This window comes from Heterodontus francisci, unplaced genomic scaffold (assembly GCF_036365525.1).
Source record: "Heterodontus francisci isolate sHetFra1 unplaced genomic scaffold, sHetFra1.hap1 HAP1_SCAFFOLD_58, whole genome shotgun sequence".
Lineage (NCBI taxonomy): Eukaryota > Metazoa > Chordata > Chondrichthyes > Heterodontiformes > Heterodontidae > Heterodontus > Heterodontus francisci.
Window position 1 is genome coordinate 7726438 of NW_027142006.1, and position 21126 is coordinate 7747563.

Below are 21126 nucleotides of genomic sequence, written 5' to 3' on the forward strand. Positions count from 1 at the left end.
TCAGGATTACACTGAGCTGGGACACTAAGGATATTCAATTAATGAAATCAGTACTTTAAACTGAGAGCAATAGTCCCTCCAACATCCTGATACCTTAGGATTTCTGAACTTTAATTACTGCTTCATTCCTTGGTTTGTGGGCTGGTTCACCACCTGTAGACATTTGAGGCACTCACAGGCACTGGTAATCTCTAGGCTTAGAGTCATAGAATCATAGACAGGTTACAGCACAGAAGGAGGCCATTCAGCCCTTTGTGTCCATGCCAGCTCTCTGCAAGAACAAGCCAGCTAGTCACACTCCCCCGCCTTTGCCTGTAACCCTGCATTTTCTTTTCTTCAGATAATTATTCAATTCTCTTTCAAAAGTCATGATTGAATCTGCCTCCACCACACTGTCAGGCAGTGCAATCCAGATCCTAACCAGACGCTGCATAAAAAAGTTTTTCCTCATGTTGCCTCTGGTTCTTTGGCCTTTCACCTTAAATCTGTGCCCTCTGGTTCTTGACACTTCTGCCAATGGGAATAGTTTCTCCCTATCTACTCTGTCCAAACCCTTCATGATTTTGAACACCTCTATCAAATCTCATCTCAACCTTCTCTTCCCAAAGAAGAACAACTCCAGATTCTCCAAAATAGTAGAAGGCTTTCTATTTCTACTGGAAAATGGGCAGAGAGAAAGAGTATGAGACAGAGTTCACAAGAGAGAGAAAAAATTGGGTATGTGTCTGTGAGAGAGAGCAAGACAGAGGGAGGGAGAGTAACTGTCTGTGTGTGAGAGAGAACACAACCCAGTCCCAATATAATTGCTCTTTCTTGATACTATTCGATAAACTCAGACCCTGCCCAGATACCGACAGCTTCTCTCCCTCACTGCTGTTCCCCGCCCTGACTGTACAGAAATCCCCTCTCAAAGCTGCACATTAACACTGGTCTCACTGCTTTTCCCTGCCCTGATGGTGCAGAAATCCCCTCTCATAGCTGCACATTAACACTGGTCTCACTGCTGTTTCATTCCCTGACTGTACAGAAATCCCCTCTCATAGCTGCACATTAACACTGGTCTCATTGCTGTTTCATTCCCTGACTGTACAGAAATCCCCTCTCATAGCTGCACATTAACACTGGTCTCACTGCTGTTCCATTCCCTGACTGTACAGAAATCCCCTCTCATAGCTGCACATTAACATTGGTCTCACTGCTGTTCCCTGCCCTGACTGTACAAAAATCCCCTCTCATAGCTGCACATTAACACTGGTCTCACTGCTGTTCCCTGCCCTGACTGTACAAAAGTCCCCTCTCATAGCTGCACATTAACACTGGTCTCACTGCTGTTCCCTGCCCTGACTGTACAGAAGTCCCCTCTCATAGCTGCACATTAACACTGGTCTCACTGCTGTTTCCTGCTCTGACTGTACAAAAGTCCCCTCTCATAGCTGCACATTAACACTGGTCTCACTGCTGTTCCCTGCTCTGACTGTACAGAAATACCCTCTCATAGCTGCACACTAACACTGGTCTCAGGTGAATTTTGAGTGGTCATTAAATGATCCGACAATGGCGTGGCCTCGGTTAATAGCAGTTTGAAGCCGGATATCAGTTTTAAATTCCATCGGCTCATCCCAAAAACCGACCTTTAAACAAGTCAAAACACTGGAAACACACGATGGCTCATTCAACGTCTATGGAGAGAACAAAGACGTTTACTGTTGGGGTTTGGACAATGAAGAGAAACATAGGAACTTGATGAGGACATTCAGCCTTTCGAGTCTGTTCCACCATTCAATTAGATATTTGCTGATCTGTATATTAACACCATTTGTCTGCTTGTTTCTGTAACCCTTGGTACCTTACCGAACTCAAATCTATCATTTGTCAGAAATAAATAAGGAAACTGATTCATCGAATTTCTTAAAAGCAAAATACTGCGGATGCTGGAAATCTGAAATAAAAACTGAAAGTGCTGACAAGACTCAGCAGGTCTGGCAGCATCTGTGGAGAGAGAAGCAGAGTTAACGTTTCAGGTCAGTGACCCTTCTTCAGAACTGGCAAATATTAGAAATGTAAAAGATTATAAGCAAGTAAAGCGGGGGTGGGGCAAGAGATGACAAAGGAGAAGGTGTAGATAGGACAAGGCCACAGAATAGTTGACCAGAAAAAGGCAAACAATATGTTAATGGTGTGCTGAAAGACAAAGCATTAGTGCAGATAGGGTGTTAATGGACTGAAAAAAACTAAACAGCCACAATCACAAACATGAAAAAAACAGTGGGTCGGCACAGGAGAAACAAACTGAACAAACTAAAATAAAGTTTTCTTTTTTACTTTGCCGATGTCTTTGTATATATTGTGGATCGTTCTTCAGACTGTCTTCTTTCACAACGGAGTTCTGACCTCTGGTGATGTTGATCGGAATCAGCTTCAACTTGCTGATAGTTTTGGAACTGAGCAGATTTTCTTTGCTTGATTCTACAACATGGAACTCAGTCTGACATGTGGACCCCTGGGAGGATTTAAAAGTAACTTGGATGATCCCTAGGACTGGTGAAGGAGTATCTGATCCATGGGAGAAGATTTTAGATATCAGCTTGTTCAATTACAGTTTCTGTTTTCTCTGTTTCTTGTGGAATGTCGGAGCATCCATCATGTTGATCATTGCTCCGAGTCAATTTCTGCAGATGTTGTCGAATTGCCTCTGAACACATCACACATGGGCACGTGTCGGGACTTGTGGTCGCGAGCAACAAAAATCTTCTCTCGTGCTGCAAATATGTAATCTTCCTTCTGGCATTTAAATCTATGAATGTTTCCTGCAGGCTTCGATCAGCACACTGTAGTGAAATGTCCCATTTTTCTGCAGACTTGACACTTCTTCCCTCTCGAAGGACAAGTTTTGTAATAAGGATCCTCACCACTGCAATGATTGGATGTTTGAATGTGATTGTGACATCTGTCTTGGTCTTCCTTGACCTTGCTCTGGGTTTCCTCGATGTCCTTGTGTTTTGTGTGTTTCTCAGGGGAATCTCGTCGTCACGTTATTTGCCTCTTTCTCAGACTTCTGAGTCTCATCATGTAGTGGTCAAGAGTCTCGCACCATATTGTTTTGCTTGCCTGAAACATAAATTTCAGAGTGAGGATTTGCCCTTGCTTGAAAATATCTTGTTAGAAAATGCATCGCAACATCATAATCATTATCGGTTCCAGTGTCTCTGAGTGTATTGAAGGTATTGTCAACTTTTGGTCCAGCAGAGTGCAGGAGTAACGCTCTCTTTCTTCGGGGTGTATTGATAGCGAGTGCCATCATTAGGAGTTCAAGTCTTGTGAGCCATTTGCTCCAGTGTGGCCCTGGGTTGCTGTCTATCTCTGTAAAGGCTGGAAAGACTGGCTGTTGTTGTGTACACATGATGATCGTTATTTATTTAAATCTGGAATTGTCAATGTAAGTCTTCTGTATGTCCCTGGTTGTCTGTGTGATTACTTCTTTTTAATCCTCAATGTCAGAAAAATATAGTGTTGTGCTGTGTTCTTACGTCTACATTAAATGATGACCCCAGGCTTTATATTCAGATTCAATACAAACAGTATTTATTGTCTTTCTTATCTACATGGCATGATCAAAGGTCCCAGGTCTTTTTCTCATTGGTGTGTGTGTGCTCTCCACAAGCCATGTGTAGAATGTGTCTCTCAAAATGGTGTCTCCTTATATATGTATGATGATGTCATCTGTTGCATCAGTGGCTTGGTCTCTTAAAGGTACAGTTTCTTAAAGGTGAAGTCACCATTACACAACATTGCAAACAATGAGTCAGCCACGGTCGATAGAGTGTCAGGAATGAAGGTCAGAGGAGCAGACCAGGCTGGAAACACATAAAGAACGAGGGGCAGCCAATGTGAAAAACAGAGAATAAACAACATGGCATGGGTGGTGTTTACAATACCTCGAATCGGTTTGATTCTCTTCCAGGTCAGAGGGAATTCTAGTAACATGATGTCTATGGAATCACAGAATGACGAACAGAGAGACCATTTGGTCCATCATGCCAGTGTTGTCTCTTTGGTAGAGACAAATTACAATTAGTCCAGCTGCGTGGCTTTTTCCTGTAATCCTGTACATTTTCCCTTCCAGCATCTATCCATATCCCTTTTGAAAGTTACGATTGAATCTGCTTTCATCTCCCAATCAGGCAGTGCATTCCACATCACAACACATTGCTGTGTAACAAATGGTTCTTCATGTCACCTCCAGTTCTTTTGCCAATCACCTGATATCTGTGTCCTCTTACTGACCCTTTTGCCACAGGAAACAGTTTCTCCTGATTTAAAGTGTTGAGAACCATCATAATTTTGAACACCTTGGACAAATCTCTTCTGAACGTTCTCTGCTCCAAGAAGAACAACCTCAGCTTCTCCAGTCTCTCCACATAACTGAAATCCTTCACCCCTGGTATCATTGCAGCAAATCTCTTCTGTTCATTTCTTGCCCCAGAAATAATTGAAATGAAATGTTTCTAAGAAAATACATGAACTAAATAAAAAGGAGAGAGAAATAAATGCTGAGCAAAATGGAGATCAATGTTTGGAAGGTAAAAAGAGCAAAGAGATCGAAATTTTATTGTCGAGGAGTGAGAGGAATAAATAACACTTTGGAGATTTTGTCAGTGGATTTACTGATAAATTTGGGAATTGAGATGAAGCTGGTTCACAGAGAAAAAACTGCCAACCCTGGGGTGGAGCCGACAACTGCATCCGTCCAATAAGAGACAGAGTAGAAGTGACAGTTCAGTCAGTGGAACAGGACACTTTTAATCTCAGGATTATGGGTTGGATGATCCACTGTGGGTGCCCGTGAAATTCCACAGGAGCTAATACAACACCTTGCTGTCAGTGGCTCCTTGGTCAACGGGTGTGATTCTTGTTTAAAGAGTGTGATTAATGAAAGTGTGAGCGACCCCAGGTTCAAATCACCAATGAGCTCTTGGCATTTTTAGTTTAATGTTACTGATTGGTGTCAGCCTTACGGAGCTGGCTTGAGGACCAGAGAACTGGATTCAAAGAGCTTGTCGACAAAATTGAAATTTACAAAATGTACAGTTGCCAAGTGAGAATATAAAGTTGTCGCAGTAATTGAGACCTGACTCCAAAAACAACAGGACTGTGTTCTGGAATGGAATGGAATGGAATTCTTCAGTGTTTCTCTTGTTTGGCTTGCATTGACTCATCGATTTTCTTGTTTTTCACTTTGTCGATGCCTTTGAATAATTGTGGATCCTTCTTCAGAGTGTCTTCTTTCACCAGGTAGTTCTGACCTCTGATGATGTTGATTGCAATCAGCTTCAATTCGCTGATAATTTTGGAACGGAGCAGATTTCATTTGCTTGAGTCTACAACATGGAACTCAGTCTGACATGTGGACCCATGGGAGGATTTGAATGCCACCCCTGCGTTGGAGTTGCATCCATCCAATAAGAGACCGAGTAGAAGTGACAGTTCTGTCAGTCGAATATGAGATTTTTAATGGCAGGGTTGTGAGTTTGAGTCAAATACAAGAAATGCTGGAATCACTCAGCAGGTCTGGCAGCATCTGTGGAAAGAGAAGCAGAGTTAACGTTTCGGGTCAGTGACCCTTCTTCGGAACTGACAAATATTAGAAAAGTCACAGATTGTAAGCAAGTGACGTGGGGGTGGGGCAAGAGATAACAAAGGAGAAGGTGCAGATTGGACCAGGCCACATAGCTGACCAAAAGGTCACGGAGCAAAGGCAAACAATATGTTATTGGTGTGTTGAAAGATAAAGCATTAGTACAGATTAGGTGTGAATACACTGAATATTGAACAGCAGCAAGTGCAAACCTGAAAAAAAACCTGAAAAAAAAACAGTGGATCAGCAAACTGAACAAACTAAGATGAAATGAAATAAATGCAAAAAAAGATTGTAAAAAATGTAAGAAAGAATGTAAAAAAAAGGAAGAAGAAATAACTAAAAATGAAAGTAAAATGGGGAGCTGTCATGCTCTGAAATTATTGAACTCAATGTTCAGTCCGGCAGGCTGTAGTCTGCCTAATCGATAGATGAGATGCTGTTCCTCGAGCTTGCGTTGATGTTCACTGGAACACTGCAGCAATCCCAGGACAGAGATGTGAGCATGAGAGCAGGGGGGTGTGTTGAAATGGCAAGCAACCGGAAGCTCAGGGTCCTGCTTGCGGACTGAGCGGAGATGTTCCGCAAAGCGGTCACCCAGTCTGCGCTTGGTCTCCCCAGTGTGGAGGAGACCACACTGTGAGCAGCGAATACAGTATACTACATTGAAAGAAGTACGAGTAAATCGCTGCTTCGCCTGAAAGGAGTGTTTGGGGCCTGGGATAGTGAGGAGAGAGGAGGTAAATGGGCAGGTATTACACCTCCTGCGATTGCAGGGGAAGGTGCCCTGGGACGGGGACGAGGTGGTGGGGGTAATGGAGGAGTGGTCCAGGGTGTCGCGGAGGGAACGATCCCTTCGGAATGCTGACAGGGGAAGGGAGGGGAAGATGCGACTGGTAGTGGCATCACGCTGGAGGTGGCGAAAAAGGCGGAGGATGATCCTTTGGATATGGAGGCTGGTGGGATGAAAAGTGAGGACAAGGGGAACCCTGTCACGGTTCTGGGAGGGAGGGGAAGGGGTGAGGGTAGAGGTGCAGGGAATGGGTCAGACACGGTTGAGGGCCCAGTCAACCACAGTGGGGGGAAATCCTCGGTTGAGGAAAAAGGAGGTCATATCAGAAGCACCGTCATGGAAGGTAGCATCATCAGAGCAGATGCGTCGGAGATGGAGAAACTGGGAGAATGGAATGGAGTCCTTACAGGAGGTAGGGTGTGAAGAAGTGTAGCCGAGGTAGCTGTGGGAGTCGGTGGGCTTATAATGGATATTGGTAGACAACCTATTCCCAGAGATGGAGACAGAGAAGTCGAGGAAGGGAAGGGAAGTGTCAGTGATGGACCATGTGAAGGTGAGAGAAGGGTGGAAATTGGAAGCAAAGTTGATAAAGTTTTCTAGTTCGGAGCGGGAGCAGGAAACGGCACCGATACAGTCATCAATGTACCGGAAAAAGAGTTGGGGGAGGGTGCCTGAGTAGTAGTGGAACAAAGAATGCTCGACATATCGCACAAAAAGACAGGCATAACTAGGACCCATGCGGGTACCCATAGCGACACCTTTTACTTAAAGGAAGTGCGTGGAGTTGAAGGAGAAGTTGTTCAATGTGAGAACATTGTCCCCCTGTGAACTTGAGGCACTCCGTTCTCTCAGGTCTAACCCCGACATGGTCATCAAACCTGCAGACAAGGGTGGTGCTGTTGTTGTATGGCGTACCGACCTCTACCTTGCAGAAGCTCAACGCCAACTCACAGACACCTCTTCCTACCTCCCTCTGGACCATGACCCCACCACCGAACATCAAGCCACCGTCCAAAGGACTGTCACTGACCTCATCTCCTCTGGAGATCTTCCCTCTACGGCTTCCAACCTCATAGTCCCACAACCACGGACAGCCCGCTTCTACCTCCTTCCCAAAATCCGTGACTCTTCTGACGCCCTACGTCATTTTGACAATTTCCACTTTCCTGGTCCCAACCGCCTCCTCTTCACTATGGACGTCCAATCGCTCTACACCTCCATCCCCCACCAGGATGGTTTGAGGGCTCTCCGCTTCTTCCTCGAACAGAGGCCCAACCAGTCCCCATCCACCACCACCCTCCTCCGCCTGGCTGAACTTGTTCTCACATTGAACAACTTCTCCTTCAACTCCACGTACTTCCTTCAAGTAAAAGGTGTCGCTATGGGTACCTGCATGGGTCCTAGTTATGCCTGTCTTTTTGTGGGATATGTCGAGCATTCTTTGTTCCAGTCCTACTCAGGCCCCCTCCCCCAACTCTTTTTCCGGTACATTGATGACTGTATCGGAGCCGTTTAGTGCTCCCGCCCCGAACTAGAAAACTTTATCAACTTTGCTTCCAATTTCCACCCTTCTCTCACCTTCACATGGTCCATCTCTGACACTTCCCTTCCCTTCCTCGACTTCACTGTCTCCATCTCTGGGAATAGGTTGTCTACCAATATCCATTATAAGCCCACCGACTCCCACAGCTACCTCGACTACACCTCTTCACACCCTACCTCCTGTAAGGACTCCATTCCATTCTCCCAGTTTCTCCGTCTCCGACACATCTGCTCTGATGATGCTACCTTCCATGACGGTGCTTCTGATATGACCTCCTTTTTCCTCAACCGAGGATTTCCCCCCACTGTTGCTGACAGGGCCCTCAACTGTGTCCGACCCATTCCCCGCATCTCTACCCTCACCCCTTCCCCTCCCTCCCAGAACCGTGACAGGGTTCCCCTTGTCCTCACTTTTCATCCCACCAGCCTCCATATTCAAAGGATCATCCTCCGCCATTTTCGCCACCTCCAGCGTGATGCCACTACCAGTCGCATCTTCCCCTCCCTTCCCCTGTCAGCATTCCGAAGGGATCGTTCCCTCCGCGACACCCTGGTCCACTCCTCCATTACCCCCACCACCTCGTCCCCGTCTCAGGGCACCTTCCCCTGCAATTGCAGGAGGTGAAATACCTGCCCATTTACCTCCTCTCTCCTCACTATCCCAGGCCCCAAACACTCCTTTCAGGTGAAGCAGCGATTTACTTGTACTTCTTTCAATGTAGTATACTGTATTCGCTGCTCACAGTGTGGTCTCCTCTACATTGGGGAGACCAAGCGCAGACTGGGTGACCGCTTTGCGGAACATCTCCGCTCAGTCCACAATCAGGACCCTGAGCTTCCGGTTGCTTGCCATTTCAACACTCCCCCCTGCTCTCATGCTCGCATCTCTGTCCTGGGATTGCTGCAGTGTTCCAGTGAACATCAACGCAAGCTCGAGGAACAGCATCTCATCTACCTATTAGGCACACTACAGCCTGCCGGACTGAACATTGAGTTCAATAATTTCTTAGCAAGACAGCCCCCTATTTTACTTTCATTTTTAGTTATTTTTTCTTCCTTTTTTGTGCATTCTTTTTTACATTTTTTACAATCTTTTTTTGCATTTATTTCATTTCATCTTAGTTTGTTCAGTTTGCTTACCCACTGTTTTTTTTCAGGTTTTTTTTCAGGTTTGCACTTGCTGCTGTTCAGCATTCAGTGTATTCACACCTAATCTGTCCGAATGCTTTGTCTTTCAACACACCATTAACATATTGTTTGCCTTTGCTCCGTGCCCTTTTGGTCAGCTATGTGGCCTGGTCCAATCTGCACCTTCTCCTTTGTTATCTCTTGCCCCACCCCCACCTCACTTGCTTATAATCTGTGACTTCTCTAATATTTGTCAGTTCCGAAGAAGGGTCACTGACCCTAAACGTTAACTCTGCTTCTCTTTCCACAGATGCTGCCAGACCTGCTGAGTGGTTGCAGTATTTCTTGTTTTTGTTTCAGATTTCCAGCATCCGCAGTATTTTGCTTTTATTTTTGTGAGTTTGAGTGCCATTTTGTTTTTCCCTTTTTTAAGGCTTCATGAGCAGAGAGTACAGGGAGTGTTTGAAATGAGCAAGTGTCGCTTTGATTCAGGACTCTTACCTCTCAGCAGCATCTCACTATGAAAGATTGAATTTGATCTCATTTCATTCTCAGCTCGGGGTCTGTGCGGCTCAGTGGCACTTCTGTCTGTCTCCCGCTTCACAATCCATCAGTACTGAGAAAGCAATGGGGAATATTACTCACATGTTGTGTTCTTTAATTTTTTGGAAAACTTGAATGTATGTATTTTCTTCCAAAACACGGACACCAAGATGCTGTTAATGTAGGGCTGAAATAGCTTAGTTGGGAGAGCGTTAGACTGAAGATTTAAAGGTCTTTGGTTCAATCCTGGGTTTCAGCAATTTCGCTTCCTTATGCTTCCCTTGCCTTGGTTCTGATTTTCTGGTTGCACAATTTACTTTGAAATTATTTACCAAGCACCAGTGGATTGAATTTGAGAAACAACACAGAGTCATTTACAGCACAGAAGGTGGTCGTTTGGCCTATCAAGTCCATGCTGGCTCTCCCCGGAGCAATCTAGTCAGTTCCACTCACCAGCTCGGTCCCTTTCCTCTTGCAAGTTTCTTTCCTTCAAGTATCCATCCAATTTCCTTATCAAATCATTGATTGTCTCTGCTTCCACCACACTCATGGGCCAAGTCATTACCACCCACAACATAAAAAAGTTCCACCTCATCAAGGATGGGAAATACTTATATCTTCTATATTTGCTTATTCTCTATTTCTATGAGAATAGACTGGCAGTCAACATGAAAGGGAACCCAAAAATCTTCGAGCAGCATGTAAATGATAAGTGGGTAGTAAGAAGTTGAGTCGGGCCTATTAGGGACAAAAAGGATAATATAAGCTTAGAGATGCAGGGCAATGTTAATCTACTTAATGAGTACTTTGCATCAGTGATCACTAAGGAAGTGGAATTTGACAAAATATCAGTTGAAGTGAAGAAAGTAGAGGCAATGGAGAGAGTACAAATTAGGAGAGGGAGGTACTAAAAAGGCTGGCTGTGCTTAGGGAAGATAAATCACCTGGTCCGGATGGCTCACATCCCAGGTTGCGAAAGGAAATGCGGATGCAGATAACGGAAGGGCTTGCTATAATCTTCCAATCTTCCCTGGATACGGGGGAGGTGCCAGAGGATTAAACAGTGGCAAATGCGACACCCTTATTCAAGAAACGGTGTAAGGACAGTCCGGGTAACTACAGGCTAGTTAGATTAACAGCAGCGGTGGGTAAGGTTTTAGAAAGAATAATCTGGGTAAAAAATCAACAGTCACTTGGAGAGGGTCGAGCTAATTAAGGAGAGTGAGCATAGATTTATAAATGGGAGTTCATGCTTGACTAATCTAACTGCATTTTTTGATGAACTAACAGAGCAGGTTGATGAAGGGAATGCAGTGGATGTTGTTTATATGGATTTTAAGGAAGCGTTTGACAAGGTACCACATAAAAGGGCCGTTAACAAAATTGAGGTTCGTGGTATAGGAGGGTCAGTGTCCAATTGGATAGAAAATTGGTTTAAGGACAGAAAACAGTGAGTCTTATTAAATGGTTCTTTGTCAGACTGGAGGATAGTCGACAGTGGTGTTCCCCAAGGGTCAGTGCTAGAACCACTGCTTTTTTTACTCAAGGTAATTGACTTGGATCTTGGAATACAGAGTAGAATCTCAAAATATGCCGATGACACCAAACTTGGAGGAGCGGCAAACAGTGAGGATGATATGAACTGCCTGCAACAGGACAGTGATAGGCTAGCAGAATGGGCAGACAGGTGGAAGATGGAATTTAATAGTGACAAGTGTGAGGTGATGTATTTTGGCATAAGGAATAGGGAGAGGCAATATATACTTAATGGCACAGTTCTAAAGAGTGTGCTGGAATAGAGGGATTTGGGGTTCATGTGCATCAATCTTTCAAGGTGGCAAGTCATATTGCGAGAGTGGTTCGCAAAGCATATGGGATCTTGGGCTTTATAATAGAGGCATTGAGTACAAAAGCAGGGAAGTTATGCTGAACCATTATAAAACTCTGGTTAGGCCCCAATTGGAGTGTTGCCTCCAGTTCTGCTCAGCAGATTTTAGAAAGAATGTGAGGGTCCTTGAGAGGACGCAGAGGCGATTTACCAGAATGGATCCAGGGATGGGGGATTTTAGTTACAAGGTTAGGTTGGAAAAGCTAGGATTATTCTGCCTATATCAAAGGAGATTGAGTGGAGAATTGATAGAGGTGTAAAACACCTCCAGAGAACAGGCCATCCTGGACTGGGTATTGTGTAATGAGAAAGGATTAGTTAACAATCTTGTTGTGTGGGGTCCCTTGGGGAAGTGCGCCCATAATATGATAAAATTCTTCATTAAGATGGAGAGTGAGAGAGTTGATTCCGAGACTCGGGTCCTGAATCTAAACAAAGGAAACTATGAAGGTATGAGGCGGGAGTTGGCTATGATAGATTGGGGAATGTTACTTAAAGTGTTGACAGTGGATAGGGAATGGCTAGCATTTAAAGAGCGCATGGATGAATTACAACAAATGTTCATTCCTGTCTGTGCAAAAGTAAAACAGGAAGGGTGGCTCAACTGTGGCTTGCAAAAGAAATTAAGGAAAGTATTAGATCCAAGGAGGAGAAATATAAAATGGCCAGAACAAGCAGCAAACCTGAAGATTGTGAGCAGTTTGTAATTTAGCAGAGGAGGACAAAAGGATTGATTAAGAAGGGGGAAATAGAGTATGAGAGTAAGCTAGCAGAGAACATAAAAACTGACTGTAAAAGCTTCTATAGATATGTGTAGAGAAAAAGATTAGTGAAGACAAATGTGGGCCCCTTACAGTCAGAAACGGGGGAATTTATAATGGGGAACAAAGAAATGGCAGACCAATTAAATACATACTTTGGATCTGTCTTCACAAAGGAGGATACAAATTATCTCCCAGAAATGTTGGGGAACATAGGGTCTAGTGAGAAGGAGGAACTGTATGAAATCAGTATTAGTAGGGAATGTTTGGGAAATTGATGGGATTGAAGGCCGATAAATTCCCAGGGCCTGATAATCTACATCCCAGAGTACTTAAGGAAGTGGCCCTTGAAATAGCAGATGCATTTCTGGTCTTTTTTCAAAATTCTATCGACTCTGGAACAGTTCCAATGGATTGGACGGTAGTTAATGTAACTCCGCTATTTCAAAAAAGAGGCAGAAAGAAAACAGCGAATTATATACCGGTTAGCCTGACATCAGTCGTGGGGAAAATGCTGGAGTCCATTATAAAAGATGTAATAGCAGAGTGCAATAATAACTCGTCTCCACTCCTAGTATTTCTAAATCCCACACATTCACTATAATGTGAACAATTATTTCCTGTTGTGTCTCTCTCAGATTTGTAAACTTCACTGTATTGGAGTGAGGTGACATCTATTGGCAGGAAGCAAGAACTGCAATCAAGCAGCAGAAACTCCACAGTCTGTCAGGGTTCAAGAAACATTGCAATGTGAGGATACAGCAAAGTGGTTTGATTGGGTAGATGGAGACATGATTCCACTTGTGGTGGTGTCTGAAGCAAAGGCCAGAAATACAAAATTGTCATTAATAAAAGAAATGAGGAATTCATGAAAAATGTAGTAACGTAGTGAATGGTTTGAATGTGGATAGAATGGAAAGTGAGATTGGATGGACAGAAGCAGTCTGAAAGGATGGCTGAAACAAAAGGTGAGTGCCCTGAAACGTTAACTGTGTTTCTCACAGCACAGATGCTGCCAGAGCTGCTGAACATTTCCAGCACTTTCTGTTTTTATTTCAGCATTTGCAGGATGTTGCTTTGATCTGAAAAAAAATGGATGATTGGTTGGGGGGTTCCAGTGAAATTCCACAGCAGCTAATAAAGCCTGACCTGTCAGTTGCTCGTTGGTCTAGGTGTATGATTCTCGCGTAGTGAGTATGGTGGATTAACATGCGAGAGATCCCGGGTTCAAGACCCAGACGAGTCCTGGTCTGCTGGCATTTTTAATTAAGGTTATCTATTGGTTTCAGCCTTGCAGAAGGTGGAATTGACTTCCATACTGCGCTGGCTTGAGGACCAGACAACTGGATTCAAAGAACTTGTTGACAAAATTGCAATTAACTAAATGTACAGATAGCCCAGTGGGAATATAAAGTTGTTGCTGTAATTGTGACCTGACTCCAAAAACAACAGGACTGGGTTCTGGACTGGAATGGAATGGAATTCTTCAGTGTTTCTGTTGTTTGGCTTGCATTGACTCATCGATTTTCTTGTTTTTCACTTTGTCGATGACTTTGAATAATTCTGTATCCTTCTTCAGAGTGTCTCCTTTCACCAGGTAGTTCTGACCTCCGATGATGTTGATTGTAATCAGCTTCAATTCGCTGATAGTTTTGGAAGTGAGCAGATTTCCTTTGCTTGAGTCTACAACATGGAACTCAGTCTGACATGTGGACCCATGGGAGGATTTGAATGCCATCCCTGCGTTGGAGTTGCATCCATCCAATAAGAGACCGAGTAGAAGTGACAGTTCTGTCAGTCGAATATGAGACTTTTAATGGCAGGGTTGTGAGTTTGAGTGCCATTCTGTTTTTCCCTTTTTTCAGGCTTCATGAGCAGAGAGTACAGGGAGTGTTTGAAATGAGCAAGTCTCGCTTTGATTCAGGACTCTTACCTCTCAGCAGCATCTCACAATGAAAGATTGAATTTGATCTCATTTCATTCTCAGCTCGGGGTCTATGCGGCTCAGTGGCACTTCTGGCTGTCTCCCGCTTCACAATCCATCAGTACTGAGAAAGCAATGGGGAATATTACTCACATGTTGTGTTCTTTAATTTTTTGGAAAAATTGAATGTATGTATTTTCTTCCAAAACAAGGACACCAAACTGCTGTTAATGTAGGGCTGAAATAGTTCATTTGGGAGAGCGTTAGACTGAAGATCTAAAGGTCCCTGGTTCAATCCCGGGTTTCAGCAATTTCGCTTCCTTATGCGTCCCTTGCCTTGGTTCTGATTTTCCAGTTGCACAATTTACTTTGAAATTATTTACCAAGCACCAGTGGATTGAATTTGAGAAACAACACAGAGTCATTTACAGCACAGAAGGTGGTCATTTGGCCTATCACGTCCATGCTGGCTCTCCCCGGAGCAATCTAGTCAGTTCTACTCACCAGCTCGATCCCTTTCCTCCTGTAAGTTTCTTTCCTTCAAGTATCCATCCAATTTCCTTTTCAAATCATTGATTGTCTCTGCTTCCACCACACTCGTGGGCCAAGACATTACCACCCACAACATAAAAAATTCCACCTCATCAAGGATGGGAAATACTTACATCTTCTATATTTGCTTATTCTCTATTTCTATGAGAATAGACTGGCAGTCAACATGAAAGGAAACCCAAAAATCTTCGAGCAGCATGTAAATGATAAGTAGGTAGGAAGAGGTTGAGTCGGGCCTATTGGGGACAAAAAGGATAATATAAGCTTAGAGGTGCAGGGCAATGTTAATCTACTTAATGAGTACTTTATATCAGTGATCACTGAGGAAGTGGAATTTGACATAATATCAGTTGAAGTGAAGAAAGTAGAGGCAATGGAGAGAGTACAAATTAGGAGAGGGAGGTACTAAAAAGGCTGGCTGTGCTTAGGGAAGATAAATCACCTGGTCCGGATGGCTCACATCCCAGGTTGCGAAAGGAAATGCGGATGCAGATAACGGAAGGGCTTGCTATAATCTTCCAATCTTCCCTGGATACGGGGAAGGTGCCAGAGGATTAAACAGTGGCAAATGCGACACCCATATTCAAGAAAGGGTGTAAGGACAGTCCGGGTAACTACAGGCTAGTTAGATTAACAGCAGCGGTGGGTAAGGTTTTAGAAAGAATAATCAGGGTAAAAAATCAACAGACACTTGGAGAGGTTCGAGTTAATTAAGGAGAGTGAGCATGGATTTATAAATGGGAGTTCATGCTTGACTAATCTAACTGCATTTTTTGATGAACTAACAGAGCAGGTTGATGAAGGGAATGCAGTGGATGTTGCTTATATGGATTTTAAGGAAGCGTTTGACAAGGTACCACATAAAAGGGCGGTTAACAAAATTGAGGTTCGTGGTATAGGAGGGTCAGTGTCCAATTGGATAGAAAATTGGTTTAAGGACAGAAAACAGCGAGTCTTATTAAATGGTTCTTTGTCAGACTGGAGGATAGTCGACAGTGGTGTTCCCCAAGGGTCAGTGCTAGAACCACTGCTTTTTTTACTCAAGGTAATTGACTTGGATCTTGGAATACAGAGTAGAATCTCAAAATATGCCGATGACACCAAACTTGGAGGAGCGGCAAACAGTGAGGATGATATGAACTGCCTGCAATAGGACAGTGATAGGCTAGCAGAATGGGCAGACAGGTGGCAGATGGAATTTAATAGTGACAAGTGTGAGGTGATGTATTTTGGCATAAGGAATAGGGAGAGGCAATATATACTTCTTGGCACAGTTCTAAAGAGTGTGCTGGAATAGAGGGATTTGGGGTTCATGTGCATCAATCTTTGAAGGAGGCAAGTCATATTGCGAGAGTGGTTCGCAAAGCATATGGGATCTTGGGCTTTTTAAATAGAGGCATTGAGTACAAAAGCAGGGAAGTTATGCTGAACCATTTCAAACTCTGGTTAGGCCCCAATTGGAGTGTTGCTTCCAGTTCTGCTCAGCAGACTTTAGAAAGAATGTGAGGGTCCTTGAGAGGACACAGAGGCGATTTACCAGAATGGATCAAGGGATGGGGGATTTTAGTTCCAAGGTTAGGTTGGAAAAGCTAGGGTAATTCTGCCTATATCAAAGGAGATTGAGTGGAGAATTGATAGAGGTGTATAACACTTCCAGAGAACAGTCCATCCTGGACTGGGTATTGTGGATTGAGAAAGGATTAGTTAACAATCTTGTTGTGTGGGGTCCCTTGGGGAAGTGCGCCCAAAATATGATAAAATTCTTCATTAAGATGGAGAGTGAAAGAGTTGATTCAGAGGCTCGGGTCCTGAATCTAAACAAAGGAAACTATGAAGGTATGAGGCGGGAGTTGGCTATGATAGATTGGGGAACGTTACTTAAAGGGTTGACAGTGGATAGGCAATGGCTAGCATTTAAAGAGCGCATGGATGAATTACAACAAATGTTCATTCCTGTCTGTGCAAAAGTAAAACAGGAAGGGTGGCTCAACTGTGGCTTACAAAAGAAATTAAGGGAAGTATTAGATCCAAGGAGGAGAAATATAAAATGGCCAGAACAAGCAGCAAACCTGAAGATTGTGAGCAGTTTGGAATTTAGCAGAGGAGGACAAAAGGATTGATTAAGAAGGGGGAAATAGAGTATGAGAGTAAGCTAGCAGAGAACATAAAAACTGACTGTAAAAGCTTCTATAGATATGTGTAGAGAAAAAGATTAGTGAAGACAAATGTGGGCCCCTTACAGTCAGAAACGGGGGAATTTATAATGGGGAACAAAGAAATGGCAGACCAATTAAATACATACTTTGGATTTGTCTTCACAAAGGAGGATACAAATTATCTCCCAGAAATGTTGGGGAACATAGGGTCCAGTGAAAAGGAGGAACTGTATGAAATCAGTATTAGTAGGGAATGTTTGGGAAATTGATGGGATTGAAGGCCGATAAATCCCCAGGGCCTGATAATCTACATCCCAGAGTACTTAAGGAAGTGGCCCTTGAAATAGCAGATGCATTTCTGGTCTTTTTTCAAAATTCTATCGACTCTGGAACAGTTCCAATGGATTGGACGGTAGTTAATGTAACTCCACTATTTAAAAAAAGAGGCAGAAAGAAAACAGCGAATTATATACCGGTTAGCCTGACATCAGTCGTGGGGAAAATGCTGGAGTCCATTATAAAAGATGTAATAGCAGAGTGCAATAATAACTCGTCTCCACTCCTAGTATTTCTAAATCCCACACATTCACTGTAATGTGAACAATTATTTCCTGTTGTGTCTCTCTCAGATTTGTGAACTTCACTGTATTGGAGTGAGGTGACATCTAGTGGCGGGAAGGAAGAACTGCAATCAAGCAGCAGAAACTCCACAGTCTGTCAGGGTTAAAGAAACATTGCAATGTGAGGATGCAGCGAAGTGGTTTGACTGGGTTGATGGAGACATGATTCCACTTGTGGTGGTGTCTGAAGCAAAGGCCATAAATTGTCATTAATAAAAGAAATGAGGAATTCATGAAAAATGTAGTAACGTAGTGAATGGTGAGAATGTGGATAGAATAGAAAGTGAGATTGGATGGACAGAAGCAGTCTGAAAGGATGGCTGAAACAAAAGGTGAGTGCCCTGAAACGTTAACTGTGTTTCTCACAGCACAGATGCTGCCAGAGCTGCTGAACATTTCCAGCACTTTCTGTTTTTATTTCAGCATTTGCAGGATGTTGCTTTGATCTGAAAAAAATGGATGATTGGCTGGAGGGTTCCAGTGAAATTCCACAGCAGCTAATAAAATCTGACCTGTCAGTGGCTCGTTGGTCTAGGGGTATGATTCTCGCTTAGGGAGTATGGTTAATTAACATGCGAGAGGTTTTGGGTTCAAATCACAAATGAGCCCTGGTCTGCTGGCGTTTTTAGATTAAGGTCATCTATTGGTTTCAGCCTTGCAGAAGGTGGAATTGACTTCCATTCGGAGCTGGCTTGAGGACCAGACAACTGGATTCAAAGAGCTTGTCGACAAAATTGCAATTAACTAAATGTACAGATAGCCAAGTGGGAATCGAAAGTTGTTGCTGTAATTGTGACCTGACTCCAAAAACAACAGGACTGTGTTCTGGACTGGAATGGAATGGAATTCTTCAGTGTTTCTGTTGTTTGGCTTGCATTGACTCATCGATTTCCTTGTTTTTCACTTTGTCGATGCCTTTGAATAATTGTGGATCCTTCTTCAGGGTGTCTTCTTTCACCAGGTAGTTCTGACCTCTGATGATGTTGATTGTAATCAGCTTCAATTCGCTGATAGTTCTGGAACTGAGCAGATTTCCTTTGCTTGAGTCTACAACATGGAACTCAGTCTGACATGTGGACCCATGGGAGGATTTGAATGCCACCCCTGCGTTGGAGTTGCATCCATCCAATAAGAGACCGAGTAGAAGTGACAGTTCTGTCAGTCGAATATGAGACTTTTAATGGCAGGGTTGTGAGTTTGAGTGCCATTCTGTTTTTCCCTTTTTTAAAGCTTCATGAGCAGAGAGTACAGGGAGTGTTTGAAATGAGCAAGTCTTGCTTTGATTCAGGACTCTTTCCTCTCAGCAGCATCTCACTATGAAAGATTGAATTTGATCTCATTTCGTTCTCAGCTCGGGGTCTGTGCGGCTCAGTGGCACTTCTGGCTGTCTCCCGCTTCACAATCCATCAGTACTGAGAAAGCAATGGGGAATATTACTCACATGTTGTGTTCTTTAATTTTTTGGAAAACGTGAATGTATGTATTTTCTTCCAAAACAAGGACACCAAGACACTGTTAATGTAGGGCTGAAATAGATCAGTTGGGGGAGCGTTAGACTGAAAATATAAAGGTTCCTGGTTCAATCCCAGGTTTCTGCAATTTTACTTCCTTATGCGTCCCTTGCCTTGGTTCTGATTTTCCAGTTGCACAATTTACTTTGAAATTATTTACCAAGCACCAGTGGATTGAATTTGAGAAACAACACAGAGTCATTTACAGCACAGAAGGTGGTCATTTGGCCTATCACGTCCATGCTGGCTCTCCCCGGAGCAATCTAGTCAGTTCTACTCACCAGCTCGATCCCTTTCCTCCTGCAAGTTTCTTTCCTTCAAGTATCCATCCAATTTCCTTTTCAAATCATTGATTGTCTCTGCTTCCACCACACTCGTGGGCCAAGTCATCACTACCCACAGCATAAAAAATTCCACCTCATCAAGGATGGGAAATACTTATATCTTCTATATTTGCTTATTCTCTATTTCTATGAGAATAGACTGACAGTCAACATGAAAGGAAACCCAAAAATCTCCGAGCAGCATGTAAATGATAAGTGGGTAGTAAGAGGTTGAGTCGGGCCTATTAGGGACACAAAGGATAATATAAGCTTAGAGGTGCAGGGCAATGTTAATCTACTTAATGAGTACTTTGTATCAGTGATCACTAAGGAAGTGGAATTTGACAAAATATCAGTCGAAGTGAAGAAAGTAGAGGCAATGGAGAGAGTACAAATTAGGAGAAGGAGGTACTAAAAAGGCTGGCTGAGCTGAGGGAATATAAATCACCTGGTCCGGATGGCTCACATCCCAGGTTGCGAAAGGAAATGCGGATGCAGATAACGGAAGGGCTTGCTATAATCTTCCAATCTTCCCTGGATACGGGGGAGTTGCCAGAGGATTAAACAGTGGCAAATGCGACACCCTTATTCAAGAAAGAGTGTAAGGACAGTCCGGGTAACTACAGGCTAGTTAGATTAACAGCAGCGGTGGGTAAGGTTACAGAAACAATAAACAGGGAAAAATCAACAGTCACTTGGAGAGGTTTGAGTTAATTAAGGATAGTGAGCATGGATTTATAAATGGAAGTTCATGCTTGACTAATCTAACAGCATTTTGTGATGAACTAACAGAGCAGGTTGATGAAGGGAATGCAGTGGATGTTGTTTATATGGATTTTAAGGAAACGTTTGACAAGGTACCACATAAAAGGGCGGTTAACAAAATTGAGGTTCGTGGTATAGGAGGGTCAGTGTCCAATTGGATAGAAAATTGGTTTAAGGACAGAAAACAGCGAGTCTTATTAAATGGTTATTTGTCAGACCGGAGGATAGTCGACAGTGGTGTTCCCCAAGGGTCAGTGCTAGAACCACTGCTTTTTTTGCTCAAGGTAATTGACTTGGATCTTGGAATACAGAGTAGAATCTCAAAATATGCCGATGACACCAAACTTGGAGGAGCGGCAAACAGTGAGGATGATATGAACTGCCTGCAACAGGACAGTGATGGGCTAGCAGAATGGGCAGACAGGTGGCAGATGGAATTTAATAGTGACAAGTGTGAGGTGATGTATTTTGGCATAAGGAATAGGGAGAGGCAATATATACTTAATGGCACAGTTCTAAAGAGTGTGCTGGAATAGAGGGACTTGGGGTTCATGTGCATCAATCTTTGAAGGTGGCAAGACATATTGCGAGAGTGGTTCGCAAAGCATATGGGATCTTGGGCTTTATAAATAGAGGCATTGAATACAAAAGCAGGAAAGTTATGCTGAACCATTATAAAACTCTGGTTAGGCCCCAATTGGAGTGTTGCTTCCAGTTCTGCTCAGCAGACTTTAGAAAGAATGTGAGGGTCCTTGAGATGACGCAGAGGCGATTTACCAGAATGGATCCAGGGATGGGGGATTTTAGTTACAAGGTTAGGTTGGAAAAGCTAGGATTATTCTGCCTTTCTCAAAGGAGATTGAGTGGAGAATTGATAGAGATTTAAAGTACCTCCAGAGAACAGGCCATCCTGGACTGGGTATTGTGTAATGAGAAAGGATTAGTTAACAATCTTGTTGTGTGGGGTCCCTTGGGGAAGTGCGCC

General features: G+C 43.5%; 1 non-coding gene across 1 annotated transcript; it reads left to right on the plus strand.

Annotated features, from left to right (window-relative positions):
- The first annotated feature begins 14451 nt into the window (after positions 1–14451).
- On the plus strand, positions 14452–14524 carry trnaf-gaa (transfer RNA phenylalanine (anticodon GAA)). Its single transcript has one exon. It is a non-coding gene; the product is annotated as a tRNA-Phe (tRNA).
- The last annotated feature ends 6602 nt before the right edge of the window (positions 14525–21126 follow it).